Genomic DNA, 19,628 nt, shown 5'->3' with positions numbered 1-19,628 from the left:
GGATTTCTAGCGTTTCTCCTGGTGCGTCTAAAGGGGTTGTTCCCCAGACCCTCTTTTATCCTTACTCATGGGGTCTCAGATGTCAATCAGGTTGGGATGATGCCATCCCTCAACCAGCCCACTCTGGTCATCCCCTGAGGGGCTTCAATGAATAGTACAGTACTCAATACACAATTCCGTCTCCAAGAGATAATAGCTGTTATCAATGGTTCCGTCTTGCTGAGGCCAGGACACTTTCCAAACCCTGTGTATTCTGGATGTCACTCTCTCATTTCCTGGGTCCCAGACCCGAATTAACAGCGATCTTGCGATTCTCAAAAAGGAGGGGGCTACTTTGTACCCTTCGGCCGTCAGAGTTGTGGCACATTCGTAACAAAAAACAGTAAAATGCTTTTATAACATTGGAAAAGAGAGAACAGTACAACTAAGCAACAGGTCCTTTGGCCCACCATGTATGTGTTGAATATGATGAAAATCTAACTAATCCCATTTGCCTGCACGTGGTCCGTATCCCTGTTCCCTGCCTGTTCACCTCTTTTTCCCGAATGAGGAAGTTTTTTTTATTCTGTTAGGTTTGAAATTTAAGTCTACTGTACATTAGTATATGGCTAATTGTTTCAATACCTGATGTGTCATTTTGAAGTGACTCAGTTGAGTGTTCCGCTCCTGGTAGAGTTTGTTTGGAGTTGGTGTGAGTGAAATCTGTTGCAAAACTGGTTGAAGTAAAGGGACCTTCCTTTTGATCTATTGGTGTGTTTTCTGTTAATGCAGAATTGTTAGTTTGTTAATATTCAGAGGAAACTTCCTGTATGAAAAAACAACTAAAACATAGAGAATATTGAAGAGTACAGCAAAGGAACAGGCCCTTTGGCCTAACGTGTTTTTGCAAACATAATGCCAATCTAATTATTTCCATCTGCCTGCGCATTGTCCTCATCTGTCTACTCGCTACTTCTGCATGCATCTATCTCAATGCGTCTTAAGCATTTCCATTATATCTTCCATCTTCCATGGCAACACCCTCCAAACAACTTGATTAAAATAACTTCTCTTGCAGATCTGTGATAGTATCTCCCTCTCACCTTAAACCCTGTCCTCCAGAACTTGCACCAATCCTGTGAATTTTTTTCTGCTCCGTTCTGAGTTTAATCTCATTCTTCCTATGTCGTGGTGAAGAGAACTACACACAATTCTCTAAATGCGGTCTAAGTATTAATTTTTAAACTGTGACATAACATCGCATCTCCTGTACTCCTTGGAGCATGAAGGGAATTCTCCACCTTTGACACCCTGCCTTCCTGTTGGTCAGCACTTTTGAAATCCCAGGGTCCCAACATTCATTGTGTACAACCTGGACTGGATATATTCCCAATATGTCAAACATTTTCATTTGTAGAACATAGAATGCCACAGCACAATACAGCACTTCAGCCCACAACATTGTGCCAACCTTTTAACCTAGTTTAAGCTTTATCTAACCCTTCCCCCCTGTATCGCCCTCCATTCTTCTATCTTCCATGTGCCAATCTACAATTATCTTAAATACTCCTAATGTATCTGCTTCATGAATGGTTTCCATGCACCCCCATTCAACGTAAAATATCTTTCCTTCAATCTCCCCCTTTCCCATACAGTACATTCCTCCTATCACCTAGAAATCATGTTCTCTCAAATAATTCATTTGTGTACTGGGACAAAAGTCTCTGGCTAACCTTCTCATTTCCTTTTATATTTTCTCTGCAAATTCTATGCAAGCAGCCAGTATGGAAATGATGCTAAATCTGGATCTCACTTTGATTAGAATGCAGATTGTACTGTGTAAAGTTTGCGTTGCTATATTATGAGTAATATTAAAATTAATATCTAATTTTAAATTGCTGATGTGGAAAGCAACTTCAGAAAGTTAAGAAATATCCAATATGTCATTTGCTCAGTTCAAATTCGAAGGGACTTTCCAGATCAAGGACAATTTTTTGATGTAGAAAATACATTGACCAAAATATGTGCAGATAATGATCCTGAACTTGTAAACAATGATATTTCCACAGGACTAAGAATTTTGTGTCATTAAGCTTAAAATAAGTATCTGTTATATTAGAGTGATTTCTTAATGTGTACCTGATGCACTTTCATGAAATGGCATTGTTGAACGTTCTCCTGAATGGATCGATTCTGCTGGTAAATCAGTTTTTGAGATGGTATTAGCAAAATCAGTTGCAATTTTTACTGAAGTAAAGTGACCTTCATACGGATTTGTCGTTTGATTCAGTTTTAATATTTATTGGAATCTATGTTTAAAAACAGTCAAATGCTTTTATAACATTGGGAAAGAGAGAACAGAACAACCAAGGAACAGGCCCTTTGGCTCACCATGTATTTGCGGAACATGACGACAATCTAACTAATCCCATTTGCCTGCACGTGGTCCGTATCCCTGTTCCCTGCCTGTTCACCTCTTTTTCCCGAATGAGGAAGTTTTTTTTATTCTGTTAGGTTTGAAATTTAAGTCTACTGTACATTAGTATATGGCTAATTGTTTCAATACCTGATGTGTCATTTTGAAGTGACTCAGTTGAGTGTTCCGCTCCTGGTAGAGTTTGTTTGGAGTTGGTGTGAGTGAAATCTGTTGCAAAACTGGTTGAAGTAAAGGGACCTTCCTTTTGATCTATCGGTGTGTTTTCTGTTAATGCAGAATTGTTAGTTTGTTAATATTCAGAGGAAACTTCCTGTATGAAAAAACAACTAAAACATAGAGAATATTGAAGAGTACAGCAAAGGAACAGGCCCTTTGGCCTAACGTGTTTTTGCAAACATAATGCCAATCTAATTATTTCCATCTGCCTGCGCATTGTCCTCATCTGTCTACTCGCTACTTCTGCATGCATCTATCTCAATGCGTCTTAAGCATTTCCATTATATCTTCCATCTTCCATGGCAACACCCTCCAAACAACTTGATTAAAATAACTTCTCTTGCAGATCTGTGATAGTATCTCCCTCTCACCTTAAACCCTGTCCTCCAGAACTTGCACCAATCCTGTGAATTTTTTTCTGCTCCGTTCTGAGTTTAATCTCATTCTTCCTATGTCGTGGTGAACAGAACTACACACAATTCTCTAAATGCGGTCTAAGTATTAATTTTTAAACTGTGACATAACATCGCATCTCCTGTACTCCTTGGAGCATGAAGGGAATTCTCCACCTTTGACACCCTGCCTTCCTGTTGGTCAGCACTTTTGAAATCCCAGGGTCCCAACATTCATTGTGTACAACCTGGACTGGATATATTCCCAATATGTCAAACATTTTCATTTGTAGAACATAGAATGCCACAGCACAATACAGCACTTCAGCCCACAACATTGTGCCAACCTTTTAACCTAGTTTAAGCTTTATCTAACCCTTCCCCCCTGTATCGCCCTCCATTCTTCTATCTTCCATGTGCCAATCTACAATTATCTTAAATACTCCTAATGTATCTGCTTCATGAATGGTTTCCATGCACCCCCATTCAACATAAAATATCTTTCCTTCAATCTCCCCCCTTCCCATACAGTACATTCCCCCAATCACCTAAAAATCGTGTTCTCTCAATAATTCATTTGTGTACTGGGACAAAAGTCTCTGGCTAACCTTCTCATTTCCTTTTATATTTTCTCTGCAAATTCTATGCAAGCAGCCAGTATGGAAATGATGCTAAATCTGGATCTCACTTTGATTAGAATGCAGATTGTACTGTGTAAAGTTTGCGTTGCTATATTATGAGTAATATTAAAATTAATATCTAATTTTAAATTGCTGATGTGGAAAGCAACTTCAGAAAGTTAAGAAATATCCAATATGTCATTTGCTCAGTTCAAATTCGAAGGGACTTTCCAGATCAAGGACAATTTTTTGATGTAGAAAATACATTGACCAAAATATGTGCAGATAATGATCCTGAACTTGTAAACAATGATATTTCCACAGGACTAAGAATTTTGTGTCATTAAGCTTAAAATAAGTATCTGTTATATTAGAGTGATTTCTTAATGTGTACCTGATGCACTTTCATGAAATGGCATTGTTGAACGTTCTCCTGAATGGATCGATTCTGCTGGTAAATCAGTTTTTGAGATGGTATTAGCAAAATCAGTTGCAATTTTTACTGAAGTAAAGTGACCTTCATACGGATTTGTCGTTTGATTCAGTTTTAATATTTATTGGAATCTATGTTTAAAAACAGTCAAATGCTTTTATAACATTGGAAAAGAGAGAACAGTACAACCAAGGAACAGGCCCTTTGGCTCACAATGTATTTGCGGAACATGACGACAATCTAACTAATCCCATTGCCCTGTATGTGTTCCGTATCCCTCTGTTTCTTGCCTGTTCACATGTCAGCCTAAATGTCACTTAAACAGTGCTATTCTACCTGCATCTATTTACATTCTCTGGTTGCTTAAAAAGAACTTGCCTCACAAATCTTTTCCCTTTCAAGGTTCTTTTGAAGACCTTGACCTAGAGTTACATGCTGACTTCGGTTCTTTGAGGAAATGGGACATTTTCTCAGGGCTCATGACCGGCCGCTTTTCGATATACCCAGTTCGTTGACTGGAATACTAGCGTGCCTTCTGGGTGCCGGATTTTAATGGCTCTGGAGATGGGCTGATTCATGACTAGTGCTGCTGCCTGTGTGCCCAGAGGCCCGAGTTCATAAATCAGTGAGTTGTTTTGTTATGTCTCCCCTCTTGCTGTGAAATGGGGACACCTCTTTTTCCCTAATGAGAAAGTATTTTTTTGCCATTGAGTTTGAAATTTCAATCTACCGTACAGTAGTATATGGCTAATTGCTTCAATACCTGATGTGCCATTTTGAAGAGACTCAGTTGAGTGTTCCGCTCCTGGTATAGTTGGTTTGGAGTTGGTGTGAGTGAAATCTGTTGCAAAACTGGTTGAAGTAAAGGGACCTTCCTTTCGATCTATCAGTGTGTTTTCTGTTGATGCAGAATTGTACTTTGTTAATATTCAGAAGTATCTTTCTGTATAAAAACACCTAAAACACCAAAGGAGCGGAGTACAGCAAACAAACAAGCCCTTTGCCCTAACGTGTTTGTGTCAAACATAATGCCAATTTAATTATTTCCATCTGCCTGCGCATTGTCCTCATCTGTCTACTCGCTACTTCTGCATGCATCTATCTCAATGCGTCTTAAGCATTTCCATTATATCTTCCATCTTCCATGGCAACACCCTCCAAACAACTTGATTAAAATAACTTCTCTTGCAGATCTGTGATAGTATCTCCCTCTCACCTTAAACTCTGTCCTCCAGAACTTGCACCATTCCTGTGAATTTTTTTCTGCTCCCTTCTGAGTTTAAATTCATTCTTCCTATGCTGTGGTAAACAGAACTACACATAATTCTCTAAATGCGGTTTAAGTATTAATTTTTAAAATGTGACATATCATCGCATCTCCTGTACTCCTTGGAGCATGAAGGGAATTCTCCACCTTTGACACCGTCTTCCTGTTGGTCAGCACTTTTGAAATCCCAGGATCCTTACATTCATTGTGTACAATCTGGCCTGGATATCTTCCCAATACGTTTTCCTTTTCATTAGTAGAACATAGAATGCCACAGCACAATACAGCACTTCAGCCCACAATGTTGTCCCAACCTTTTAACCTAGTTTAAGATTAATCTAACCCTTCAACCCTACATAGCCCTCCATTTTTCTATTATCCATGTGCCAATCTACAATTTTTTTGAATCTTGCTAAGGCATCTGTCTCATGAATGGTTTCCATGTACCCCAACTCAATGTAAAAAAGCTTAACTTCAATCTCCTCCCTCCCCATGCAATACCCTCCTCCAATCACCTAAAAATCATGCTCCCTCAGATAATCTGTTTGCACCCTGGGACAAAAGTCTCTGGCTATCAGTCTTATTTCCTTTTATATTTCCTCTGTAAATTTTATGCAAGCAGCCAGTATGGAATTGATGCTAAATCTGGATCACACTTTTATTAGAATGCACATTGTACTGTGTAATATTTGTATTGCTATATTATGAGAAATATTAAAATTAATATTTAATTTTAAATTGCTGATGTGGAAAGAAACTTCAGAAAGTTCAGAAATATCCAACATTTCATTGGCTCAGTTCTATGCTGAAGCGACTTTTGAGTTCAAGGATAATTTTTGATGTAGAAAATACATTGACCAAAATATGTGCAGATAATGATTCCGAACTTATAATCAATGACATTTGATGAGGAGTAAGGATTTTGTGCTATTAAGCTTAAAATAATAATGTTATATTAGAGTAATTTCTTAATGTGTACCTGCTGCCCCTTCTTGAAATGGCATCGTTGAACGTTCTCCTGAATAGGTCGATTCTCCTGGTAAATCTGTTTATGAGATGGTATTAGCAAAATCAGTAGCAATTTTGACTGAAGTAGAGTGACTTTCATACGATCTGTCAGTTGATTCATTGTTTTAATATTCATGGGAATCTTTGTTTAAAACAGTAAACTGCTTTTATAACATTGGAAAAGAGAGAACAGTACAACAAAGGAACAGGCCCTTTTGCCCACCATGTATGTGCTGAAAATGATGACAATCTAACTAATCCCATCGCCTGCACATGGTCCATATCCCTCTGTTTCCTGCCTGTTCACATGCCAGTCTAAATGTCACTTAAACATTGTTATTGTACCTGCTTCTATGTACATTGTCTGTTTAAAAAAAAAAACTTGCCTCACAAATCTTTTCCCTTTCAAGGTTGTTTTGAAGACCCTGACCTAGAGTTACATGCTGACTTCGGTTCTTTGTGAAAATCGGACATGTTCTCAGGGCCTCATGACCGGCCGCTTTTCGATATACCAAGTTCGTTGACTGTAATACTAGCGCATCTTTTGGGTGCCGGATTTTTGTGGCTCTGAAGATGGGCTGATTCAAAGCCGGTGCTGCCGCCTGATGTGTTGTGGGAGTACACGGAAGATGGAAAACAGCGAGCTGGCTGTGTGCCCAGAGGCCCGAGTTCATAAATCAGCGGGTTGTTTTGTTATGTCTCCCCTCTTTCTATGAAATGGGGACACCCCTTTTTCTCTTTTTAGGGAGAGAGAGTGAGCCTCTGGTATATCAAATACTAGGTGAACGAGTCTGTGTGTTTATTGATGCTTTGCTGCACGCTTGAGATCTCGATGGGGGGTGCTGATGCATTTTTTGTGGTGGGGTTGGGGCATTGTTGCTTTGCTGCTGCTTATTTGTGGTAGGGGTGAGCTGGGGGGCTTTTCGAGGTTCTAACTTTTAACTGTCATTCATTCTTTGGGGCACTGCTCTGCTTTTGTGGATGTTTGTGAAGCAAAAGAATTTCAGGATGTATATTGTATACATTTCTCTGACATTAAATGTACTTATTGAAACTGCGCTACTGCAAAGAGCACTATTTGAAGTTATTCGCACCCTCGGCCATTAGGTTCTATAATGAGTCAACCTATTGCTGGGTAAGTGATGACCCCTTCCTTTTAGAGTGTCTGTGTTAACTTATTTTTTATTCTTTCTTACTTCTCTTCTAATATTTGTATATTTGGTTATCTGTGCACTTGTAATGCTACTGTGATTCTTTAATTTCCTTTGGGATCAATAAAGTATTTATCAATCTGTTTATTGTCAATGCCTTCGACAACGAAGACAAATATACTCTTCACCTCCTTTGCCACTCTGTCCACCTGTGTCACCACTTACAGTATGTATATGACATGTCCTCGTTCCCTTCCCAATATGTTTCACTTTTCCCTTGAGTTAAAACTGCTGATGTAAGTAACATAGAAAGAAAATTCAGAAAGTTAAAAAGATTCTAATACTTGATCAGTTGCATTTGTTGTGAAATTTGTTGTTGAAGCAAAAATGAGCTAATTTAATTGTTTATTTTTAATTTGATCAGAGACAGGAACATTTTAATATTTCAACAGAAAGATGACAAAACCTGGGTATAGTAATAGTTAAGGGTGCCATTGACAGTAAAACAGTCTTTTTTTATTAAGTTGTCCTTTATTTACATGTCATAGATGAACTTCTAACATGTCTCCAAATTATACTGCAGTAGCAGTATAATACAATGCATAATAAATTAAAGAACTATAAATTAAAATAGAAATATATTTAGAAAATAAATATGTAGAGTGTAAAGAGAGCAAATAAAAGAATAAAAATATTGAGGTAGTGTACACGGGTTCATTGTTCGTTCAGAAATCTGATGGAGGAGGGGAAGAAGCTGTTCCTAAAATGATGAGTTTGTATCTTCATACTTCTGTACCTCCTCCTTGATGAGAGGAAGGCATGTCCTGGGGGATGGGGGCCCTTAATGTTGGATACCCACTCTTTGAGACATCATCTTTTGAAGATGTTCTCGATGCTGGTGAGGCTAGTCCCCTTGATGGAGATACTGAGTTTGCAACATTCTGCAACTTATTCTGATTCTGTGTAGCCGGCCCTCCATACCAAATAGTGATGCAGCCAGTTAGAATGCTCTCCATGGCACATCTGTAGAAATCTGAGAGAGTCTTTGGTGTCAAACCAAGCCTCCTCCAACTCCTAATGAAATGAAGCTGCTGCCTGCCCTTCTTTGTGACTGTATCAATATGTTGGGCCGTGATAGATCTTCAGAGATGCTGACACCCAGGAACTGCTCACCCTTTCCACTGCTGATCCCTCAATGTGGACTGGTCTGTGGTCCTTAAACTTCCCTTCCAGAAGTCAAGGGAAAACCCGCCAGTCTGGGCGCTACAGAAATGTATCAGCATGACTCTGTATGTCCTCCCTGTGGATGGATTTTCTTCAGGTCCTCTCATTTCCTGCCATAGTATAAAGACATACTGGGCAGGTTAAAGGGTCAGTGTAAATTTTTCTGTGATTAGGTTAGGCTTAACCAGGTTTGTCAGGGGTTGCTGGAGTAGTGTGACTTGAAAGGCCTGAAAGGTCTACTGTGTGTTGTATTGCTAAATAAATAAAAATTAATTAAAAAAGCTGACAATCAGTTCCTTGGTCTTTCTGATGTTGAGTGCAAAGTTGATGTTGTGACATCACTCAACCAGCAGATCTATCTCACTCCTGTATACCTCCTCATCAACATCTCAAATTCTGCCAATGATAGTTGTGTTATTGGCAAATTTATAGATGCTGTTTCAGCTGTGCCTAGCCATACTCTCGTAGATGTAGAGAGAGTAGAGCACGCATCCTTGAGTGTTCTTTGACAGTGAGGTGGAGATATTATTTCGATCTGCACTGACTGTGGTCTCCCAATGAGAAAGGCAAAGATTGTGTCATAAAGGTTGAAAAGAGAGTATGTTATCTTATTCTATTTTTCATTAAGTTACCCCAGTTGCTTCAATACCTGATGCACCATCTTCAAATGGCACTGTTGAACGTTCACCTGATTGGCTTGATTTTGTTGGTAAAGATAACTCTGCGTTGCTGTGAACAAAATCTGTTGCGGATCTGGTTGAAGTAAAGGTACCTTCATACAGATCTGTTGTGTTTTCTGTTGATTCAGACAAACATACATTTTTAAATATTCATGAGAATCTTTCTTAAGAATGTTAATCTTCTTTTAAATTACTAGAACAAAGAGAACAGTACAACAGAACAGCCCTTCAACCAGCCATGAGCGTGTCGAACGTGATATCAATCTAATTCCGTTCGCCTGCACATTTTCTGTATCCCTGTTTCTTGATCTTTCACACTTTTGTCTAATGCCACAAATGTAGCTATTGATCTACTTCCACCTCCTTCAAATGCTCCTCCTCTATCTTGCCTCACAAGTCTTTAAACTTCCCCCTTTCACCTTAAATTTGTGGCTCCTCTGCATTTAATATTTATAGAATCATAGACTCATACAGCACAAAAACAAACCCTTCAGAAGCAGGTCTATTTGCCCATGATTGCCCCTCTAACCTTTCTAACCATCGTGGTGAACCTCTTCTGCATCCTCTCTGACGCATCCTTCCTATAGTGTGAATAACAGTCCTGCACATAATACTCCAAATCTGGATTAGCCTTTATGTTATACAACTGCAACAAGTACTGTCAATGTTTATATCGTTATCCCTATGAAAGAAGGCAAGTTTGTTGCATGCTTTTGTTTACCCAAGAGGGATCTTGGGGTCGAGTCCATAGGACGCTCAAAGCAGCTGCGCAGGTTGACTCTGTGGTTAAGAAGGCATATGGTGTATTGGTCTTCATCAATCATGGAATTGAATTTAGGAAAAGAGTGGTAATGTTGCAGCTGTATAGGACCCTGGTCAGACCCCACTTGGAGTACTGTGCTCAGTTCTGGTCGCCTCACTACAGGAAGGATGTGGAAGCCATAGAAAGGGTGCAGAGGAGATTCACAAGGATGTTGCCTGGACTGGGGAGCATGCCTTATGAGAATAGGGTGAGTGAACTTGGGCTTTTCTCCTTGGAGCGAAGAAGGATGACAGGTGACCTGATAGAGGTGTATAAGATGATGAGAGGCATTGATCATGTGGCCGAAATGGTTGCCACAAGAGAACACAGGTTTAAGGTGTTGGGGAGTAGGTACAGAGGAGATGTCCGGGATAAGTTTTTTACTCAGAGAGTGGTGAGTGGATAGAATGGACTGCCAGCAACGATGGTGGAGGCAGATACGATAGGGTCTTTTAAGGGGCTTTTAGACAAGTACATGGAGCTTAGTAAAATAGAGGGTATAGGTAAGCCTAGTAATTTCTAAGATAGGGCCATGTTCAACACAACTTTGTGGGCCGTAGGGCCTGTATTTTGCTGTAGGTTTTCTATGTTTCTAAAGCATTCGAAGTTTATGCAACATCTCCTTACAGCTAATACACTCCAAGCCAGCCAGCATCGTGGTGAACCTCATCTGCATCCTCTCCGAAGCATCCTTCCTATAGTGTGAATACCAGTCCTGCACACAGAACTCCAAATCTGGACCAACCATTATGTTATACAACTGCAACAGGTACTGTCAACGTTTATATCATTGTCCCTACGAAAGAAGGCAAGGTTGCTGAGTGCTTTTGTTTACCACTTTTGTGGAGTGATGGACTTGCAACCCACAATCCTTCTGTACATCATTGCCTCTAAATGTCGTGTCATTTACTGGAAATGTCATCTTGCATTTATTGTCCTAAAACACATCACCTCACGCTTGTTCAGATTAAACTTCATTGCCTATTTTACTGTCCAAATTTCCAAATATATAACCTGCTGTATTTTTGACAACCTTCTTCACTTATCCACAATGCTGCCAATTTTGAGGTTACCTACAAATGTTACAATCAAGCCACCAACATTTTATCCTAGCTATTCATCTACATTACAAACAATCCCGGCACTGATCATTCAAGATCACCACTGTGTATATGCCTTCACCAGAAAAATGCTCTTCTACCAGTACCCTCCATCATCTATGAAAAAGCCAATTTTGTATTCAACGTTCCAACTCACTGTCACTTAATCAGCTGAACGAGCCTACAGGAGGGACCCTGACAGATGATTTACGGAAGTCCATCCAGACAACACTCACTGCCCAACCCTCAACAATCATTTTTATCAGCTGCTCAAAAAATTCTGCCAGATTTCTGAAGCAGGATCTCCCCTGCACATAACTATGCTGATTATCTTAAATAGCTTGTGACATGAGACAAATGCATTTAAAGGCATTTACAAAATGGTGAATATTTAAATTATTTTGAAGAAACTATTTTATATAACCCAATACAACAGACATCAATAGTTTTGTTTTAAACTGCAATAGTAATTTTAGATAAGGGACCATTATGCAAACTGTAAGACAAGCTTTGAGTTGAAAACAAAATTGATTTCCTTTATAGATGATGAGTTGAGTTTTCTGACCTTCTTTAACAGGACTTATGTGTTTCACTCTACCTTAGTCCCATTACTTCCTTCGGTGATTCCTGACATCTCTCCCAACTCTGCTGATTGTTGCAGATTAAGCAAGTAAATGCATTTGGGCAAGTGGTCAGGTGGCCAATGTGCTTATTAGCTTATTATTTTAACATGTACCAACATGCATTGAAAAGCTGGTCTTGCATATTGTTTATATGGATCAAATCACCACACAGTGCATTGAACTAGAATAAAGTAAAATAATAACAATGTAGAATTAAGTGTAAAGGCTGCAGAGAAAGTGCAGTGCAGGTAAACAATAAAGTGCAAGACCATAACTAGATAGATTGTGAGGACAAGAGGCCATCTCGTCTTTGAAACCAGTAGCATGAGTTTTCATGCTTTTGTATCTTATGCTTGATGGAAGAGGAGAGAAGAAAGAATGGCTAGGGTGGGTGAGGACTTTGATTATGTTCCTCCACCTTCACCTCTATTCAGGGCCCCAGGTAGTCCTTCCATCTGAGGCAACACTTTACTTGTGAATCTACTGAGGTCATTATCGTGCCCAGTGCTCCTGATGCAGCTTCTCCTCCATTGGTTGGTGAGCACTTAAATTTTGTGCTTTTATGTGGTTTCTACCAAAATGGATAGCTCCATATTTCACTCCAGAAGTATCATATTTACCAACTTACAACTAATCCAAACCCTTTGTAAATTCCTCATAAGCTTTTCATACAGCTTTGCTTTTCCAGCTGACTTGGATGTATCACACAGCCCTTCATCTAAGTTATTTAAACAAACTGAAAATAGAATGCTTTCTTATCAATTGTTTGACAATATTAAGAAATATTATAGCTGCAGCATCATTTCTTGTTTCTCATCTGGTTCATCTTTCTTCATGCTCTGCTATGTGCTCATTCATTTTGCAAATAGAAATGAGAGAAGCTTGAGTAGCACACCCAAAATGCTGGAAAACTCAGCAGGTCAGGCAGTTTCTATAGAGGAATAAACAGTCAATATTTCAGACCAACACGCTTCATCACAACTGGCAATGAAGGGGGAAGAATGTCCATTGCTCACAGGCCAAATGATTCCAACTTAGCATGAGCACTGACATACAAAAACTACAGAAGCAGTTCTGAATTTGTTAAATATAAATTGAAAAACTTCTACTACCATTTTCCTCTTTGTCTTTCCAGACCATAAATGCTCAAAATGATTATTTGACCATAAGATATAGGAGCAGAATTAGGCTATCTGGCCCATTGAAATTGGTCCACCATTTCATCATGGCTGATCCAATTTTCCTCTCAACCCCAATCTCCTGCCTTCACCACATATCCCTTCATCCCCTGATCAATCAAGAATCTATCAACTTTTACCTTAAATATACATAAAGACTAGCTCTCCACATCTGCTTGTGGCAAAGAAATCCACAGATTCAACCTCCTCTGGTGAGAGAAATTCCTCCTCATCTCCATTCTAAAACAATGCCCCACTATTTGGAGGTTATGTCCTCTGGTCTTAGATTCTCCCACCATAGGAAACATCCTCTCCTCATTCACTCTATCAAGGCCTTTCACTATTTCATTGGTTTCAATGAGATCATCCTTCATTCTTCTGAATTCTAGTGATTACAGGCCCACAGCCATCAAATGCTCTTCGTATGAGAAGCTATTCGTTTCCTGGATTCATTTTCCTGAACCTCTTTTGAACTCTCTGCAGATTCAGAACCTCCTTTCTAAGATAAGGAGCCCAAAACTACTCACAATACTCCAAGTGAGGCCTCACCAATGCTTTATAAAGTCTCAACACAATGTCTTTGCTTTCATATTCTAGTCCTCTTGAAATGAATGCTAACATTGCATTTGGCTTTCTCACCACAGTTTCAACCTGTAAATTAACCTTCAGGGAATCCTGCAGAATGACTCCCAAGATGTGCCTCAATTTTTTGTATTTCCTCTCCATTTAGATACTCTCATCAGGGTGTTCTTACATTTGCTGTTCCTTAGCTCTATCCACAATGATTCAACACCTTCCGACCCAGTGACATCTCTTTCCACTGATTTAAATTTGTTTATTACCAACAGAGCAATGCCACCCTCTCTGCCTTTCTGCCTAACCTTTCGATACAACGTGTATCCTTGAACATTAAGCTCCCGGCTATAATCTTGTTTCAGCCATGATTCAGTGTTACTTACAACATCATACCTGCCAATAATCCGCTGTGCTGCAAGTCCATCTTCCTTATTCCATATATTGCACACATTCAAATATAACATCTTCAGTCCTGTATTCACCCTTTTCAATTTTGTCTGGCTTTATATAGCAACTCGTCCTTTGATTGCAATTTTGCCCTCAACAGCTTCTCTTCACTACACATTGCTTCTGTTTGTAGCTCAGGACACTAGCTGCATCATGCTCAACTATATGATTCCTAACTTTGATGAGGTCCTACCAACATCTGTCTCCACAACCTCTCCAGTAACTGTTCTAGCACTTTGGTCCCAACCCCGTTACTCTAGTTTAAATCCCAACGTGCAGCATTAACAAACCTTCTCGCGAGGATATTAGTCTCTCTCCAGTTAAGATGCAAACTGTCCTTTCTGAACAGGTCCTACCTTCCCTGGAAAAGAGCCCAATGATCCAAAAATCTTCTGCCCTCTGTCCTACATCAACTCCTTAGCCACATCCTAAACTGTATAATCTTCCTAGTTCTGGCCGCACTAGCATGTAGCACAGGTAATGATCCGGAGATCACAACCCTGCCCTTTAAATCAGCACCTTGCTCCCTGAACTTCCTATGCAGAACCATCCTACTCATGTCATTGGTACCTATATGGACCACGATTTCTGGCTGTTTACCCTCTTACTTATGGAAGTTGAGGACTCTAATTGAGATATCCTAGACTCTGGCACCCAGGAGGCAACATAAAATCCAGGAATCTCGTTCTTGCCACAGACCCCCCTGTCTATTCCCCTAACTAATGAATCCGCTATCACCACAGCATGCCTTTTCTCTCCCCTTTCCTTCGGAGTCACAGGGCCATACTCAGTGCTAGAGACCTAACCAATGTGACTTTTCTTTGTTAGGGCATTTCCCCCTCAAAGTATCCAATGTGATATTCCTTTCTTTGAGAAGGATGGCCACTACATGGGTATTCTGCACAGACTCCTTAACCCACGCCCTCTTCCTGATTGTCACCCAGTTTCCTGTGTCCTGCACTTTAGGTGTAATGACCTATCTGTATAACTCCTGCAGCCTCCCGAATGATCTTGAGTTCATCCAGTTCCAGCTCCAACTCCAACTCTTTAATGCAGATTGTTGGAAGCTGCAGCTGGATGCACTTCTTGCAGTTGTAGTCCTGAGTGACACCAGAGGTCTCCCTGCCTTCCCACATCCCACAGGAGGAGCATTTCACTATCCTGCCTGGCTTCACTACCATCCTAGGTGAACTGATGTAAAGAAGGGAAGGAAAAAAAACTACATCTTGAGCTTTTCTTTTCTTTGACTGAAGCATCAGACAAAGCCTCAAGATCACTATTCTGACTCTTTCCATTCATATGACGGCCACTGCATCCTTTAATTTGCTCTTTCTAATCAATCCCAAATGCCGATTGGCAGCTGGTCAAAGTTCTTATTTGCTGTTGCAACCTGCTGCTGCCTTTTGTACTCGGGCACTGGATCTGATAGAAAATGCTCTTCTCAAAACTTCCAAAACCCGGGCTAGCTGCTGTTCAAAGCTCATTTGTTGGCTGATTAAGCCTTTTATGCAAAGAGCACTGTTTGGGCAAATTGTACACAATACATCAATGCATTGAATATATGGTTTACACATTCATTATTAGAATGCTGCAAGTATGGTAAGTATAAGTATGCAAGTATTCCAGCTTCCCCTGGAATCATCCACGCTGTTTGATTCAAATACTCCTTGTGGAACTGAGTTCTAAATCCCCTAGATCTCATAACTAGGGGATCCAATTGGATCTCATAACTACAATCTTAATTTATGATATAGCCTTAGGATTTTGTACCATCAGAGTATAAACAAAGGAGCAAAATTAGACAAAGAAACCAATCGAGTTTGCTCCACTATTTGATCATGCTGATTTATTTTCCTTCTGAACTTCATTCTCCTACCTTCTCTTTGTAACTTTTCATGCCTTACCAATCACAATTCTAACAACTTCTGCTTTAAGTATATCCAATGACTTAGCCTCCACATTATAGGGTAACTTTCAGAACTATTTCCTAATTGTTGACTTTCTCTCCTTCCTAACTTTCTGAAAGGCATGAACTCCTTCTTGGATAGAGTTCTGCCATATTGGGCATCGTACACAGCTTCTCCCAGGGAAATTTTGACAGGCACATGAACAGGCAGGAAATGGAGGGATATAGATCACATGTAGAGAGATGGGATTAGTTTAAATTGACATTATGATTGGCAGAGACATGATGGGCTGAAGGGCCTGTGCCTGTGATCTACTGTTCTATGTAGTTCAGAATATTTTGCTGCCATCTTAGTGATGTCAAGCTAGGAGAGTGTGACTCAGTTATTCATTACCTAATGTTTCAGATAAATCCTTTCAACTGTCTTTCTGACAAGCTTTCTCATCTCTCAATTGTCAACAGCTTAAGCCTCAATATTAGTGAATGGGCAATGAAGAAGTGGAACCGATGGTTTGGATTCCATTCATGGGAATACATTAAGTGTGGCAAATTTTGACAATAGATTAGACATGGAACTTCACACCTTAAGCTTTAACAGTATGGCAATGCAATACAATAATACATTTTTCGTAAAGAAAATCATAGCAAGTGTTGGCAACACCGCATTTAGCATTCATCAGTAGGATTCTACATATATCAGATGTTTTAAAATCAGAGATGGGAACTGCTTCTTAAGTAGTGTGTCAAATTAAGACCATTTGTTGCCAGCACTTATGATTTCTCTAAATGATTTTTTTCAAAGCCCTGGAAATATACTTAAGACAAAATAACTTTAAAGCTATTTTCCACAATTTACTCCTGAATTCCACTCTCAATGAATGAATATGTTCAAAGCTGAGATTCATAGATCTGTCACAATAGGTCTACTGTGGATACGATCTCATTGGCTCTTGAGGTGGCTTTGACAATACTAATTTTTATGTCAGGCTGCTGTTTGTGTTCAATGCTGAGCTGTAGTCAGTAATCATTCCTACAGGCCTGATCAAAATGCTTCAAACCTGGGCATATGCAACTGGATCCTTGACTTCCTCACTGGAAGACCACAGTCTGTGCAGTTGGGAAATAACACCTCCACCTTGCTGATAATCAACACCCATAACTGTGTGGCTAGGCACAGCTCAAATGTCATCTATAAATTTGCTGACTATACAACTGTTGCAAGCAGAATTGCAGATGGTGACTACTAGGTGGACAGGAGTGAGGCATACCAGCTAGTTGAATGGTGGTAACAATTTCACACAGCATTTGGAGAAGGAAATCTGAGAATCAGAACGGGAGTACTGCAGGAGCCATTTTGATTTTTTTCTTTTCATAGGGGTTAAGAGAGGCAGGACTGCGCAGGCGTGTAACACTGGGCAGTGCAGTGCGGAAGATTTAAAAGGAACACAGCCTTATAAAGCGGGCAGCGGACTGAGCAAGGAGCAGAGTGAAGGCTTAAGGGCTTTGGCTGAACGGGCTTAGGCGGAAACGGGCAAGGCAAGGTAGGTTTAGTTTTCAATTTTTCCTGTTATTTGGGGAAAGGGGGAATTATGAATGTGAGGGCAGCTTGTTGTTCTTGGTGTCGGATGTGGGAGATCCTGGAGACTCCCAGCCTCCCAGACATCCATATCTTCACCAGGTGCACTGAGCTTCAGCCCCTAAGGGACTGTGTTAGGGAACTGAAGCTGCAGCTCGATGACCTTCGTCTGGTCAGGGAGAGTGAGGAGTTGATAGAGAGGAGTTACAGGCAGGTGGTCACACCGGGGCCACAGGAGGCAGACACGTGGGTCACGGTTAGGAGAGGGAGAGGGAAGTGGAAGAGTCAGGTACTTAGGAGTACCCCAGTGGCTGTACCTCTTGACAATAAGTACTCCTGTTTGAGTACTTCTGGGGGGTGGGGAAGAACAGCCTACCTGGGGGAAGCAACAGCGGCCGTGCCTCCGGCACAGAGTCCGGCCCTGTAGCTCAGAAGGGTAGAGAAAGGAAGAGGAAGGCAGTAGGAATAGGGGACTTAATAGTTAGGGGCTCAGATTGGCGATTCTGTGCATGCAATCAGGAGACCCAGATGGTAGTTTCCCTCCCTGGTGCCAGGGTCTGGGATGCTTCTGATCGCGTCCAACATATCCTGAAGTGGGAGGGTGAGGAGCCAGCGGTCGTGGTACATATAGATACCAATGACATAGGTAGGAAAAGGGAAGAGAGCCTGAAAAGAGAATATAGGGAGTTAGGAAGGGAGTTGAAAAGAAGGACAGCAAAGTTAGTAATCTCGGGATTACTGCCTGTGCCATGTGACAGTGAGAGTAGGAATGGAATGAGGTGGAGAATAAATGCGTGGCTGAGGGATTGGAGCAAGGGTCAGGGATTCAAGTTTCTGGATCATTGGGATCTCTTTTGGGGCAGGTGTGACCTGAACAAAAAGGACGGGTTGCACTTGAATCCTAGGGGGACCAGTATCCTGGCAGGGAGATTTGCTAAGGTGACTAGGGTGAGTTTAAACTAGAATGGTTGGGGGGTGGGAATCAAATTGAAGAGACTAGGAGAGAGGAGGTTAGTTCACAAATGGAGAAAGCTTGTAGACAGTGTGTGAGGGAGGATAGGCAGGCGATGGAGAAGGGGAGCACTCAATCCGCAGATGTAGGGGAGAAGGAAGAAAAAGAAGATAGTAAAATTATTTGCACCGTTAGGGATAAACAGAGAGTAAGAGGTGGAAAATTTCTTAAATGCATCTATTTTAATGCTAGGAGCATTGTAAGAAAGGTGGATGAGCTTACAGCACGGATTGATACCTGGAAATATGATGTTGTAGCTATTAGTGAAACATGGTTGCAGGAGGGGTGTGATTGGCAACTAAATATTCCTGGATTTTGTTGCTTCAGGTGTGATAGGTTTGGATGTGCAAGAGGGGGAGGTGTTGCATTGCTTGTCAGAGGAAATATTACAGCGGTGCTTTGGCAGGATAGATTAGAGGGCTTGTCTAGGGAGAATATTTGGGTGGAATTGAGGAATGGAAAAGGTGTAGTAACACTTATAGGGGTGTATTATAGACCACCTAATTGGGAGCGAGAATTGGAGGAGCAAATTTGTAAGGAGACAGCAGATATTTGTAGTAAGCACAAGGTTGTGATTGTGGGAGTTTTTAATTTTCCACACATAGACTGGAAAGTCCATTCTGTAAAAGGGCTGGATGATGTGCAGTTTTAAAAATGTGTGCAGGATAGTTTTTTGCAGCAATACATAGAGGTACCACCTAGAGAACGGACAGTGTTGGATCTCCTGTTAGGGAATGAGATAGGTCAGGTGACGGAGGTGTGTGTTGGGGAGCACTTCGGGTCCAGTGATCACAATGCCATTAGTTTCAATATAGTAATGGAGAAGGATAGGACTGGACCCAGAGTTGAGAGTTTTGATTGGAGAAAGGCTAACTTTGAGGAGATGCGAAAGGATTTAGAAGGAGTGGATTGGGACAGTTTGTTTTATGGGAAGGATGTAATAGAGAAATGGAGGTTATTTAAAGGGATATTAAATTTTCCATATAAATGCATAATGTAAT

At 40.6% G+C, this 19,628-nt stretch overlaps 1 long non-coding RNA gene across 2 annotated transcripts in view; it reads left to right on the top strand.

Moving 5' to 3' along the window:
- Window positions 1–7,516, top strand: part of LOC140724344 (uncharacterized) — a 103,183-nt gene extending 95,667 nt beyond the window's left edge. The window contains exon 6 of one of the 2 annotated variants that reach the window (XR_012098104.1): window positions 6,763–7,516. This is a non-coding gene — a long non-coding RNA (uncharacterized lncRNA). Of the gene's footprint in view, window positions 1–4,479; window positions 4,620–6,762 lie in introns of those variants that run through there. The other variant, XR_012098105.1, reaches the window with a different exon arrangement.
- The last annotated feature ends 12,112 nt before the right edge of the window (window positions 7,517–19,628 follow it).

This window comes from Hemitrygon akajei, chromosome 3 (assembly GCF_048418815.1).
Source record: "Hemitrygon akajei chromosome 3, sHemAka1.3, whole genome shotgun sequence".
NCBI classification, from domain to species: domain Eukaryota; kingdom Metazoa; phylum Chordata; class Chondrichthyes; order Myliobatiformes; family Dasyatidae; genus Hemitrygon; species Hemitrygon akajei.
This window is presented reverse-complemented; position numbering and strand designations above follow the sequence as displayed.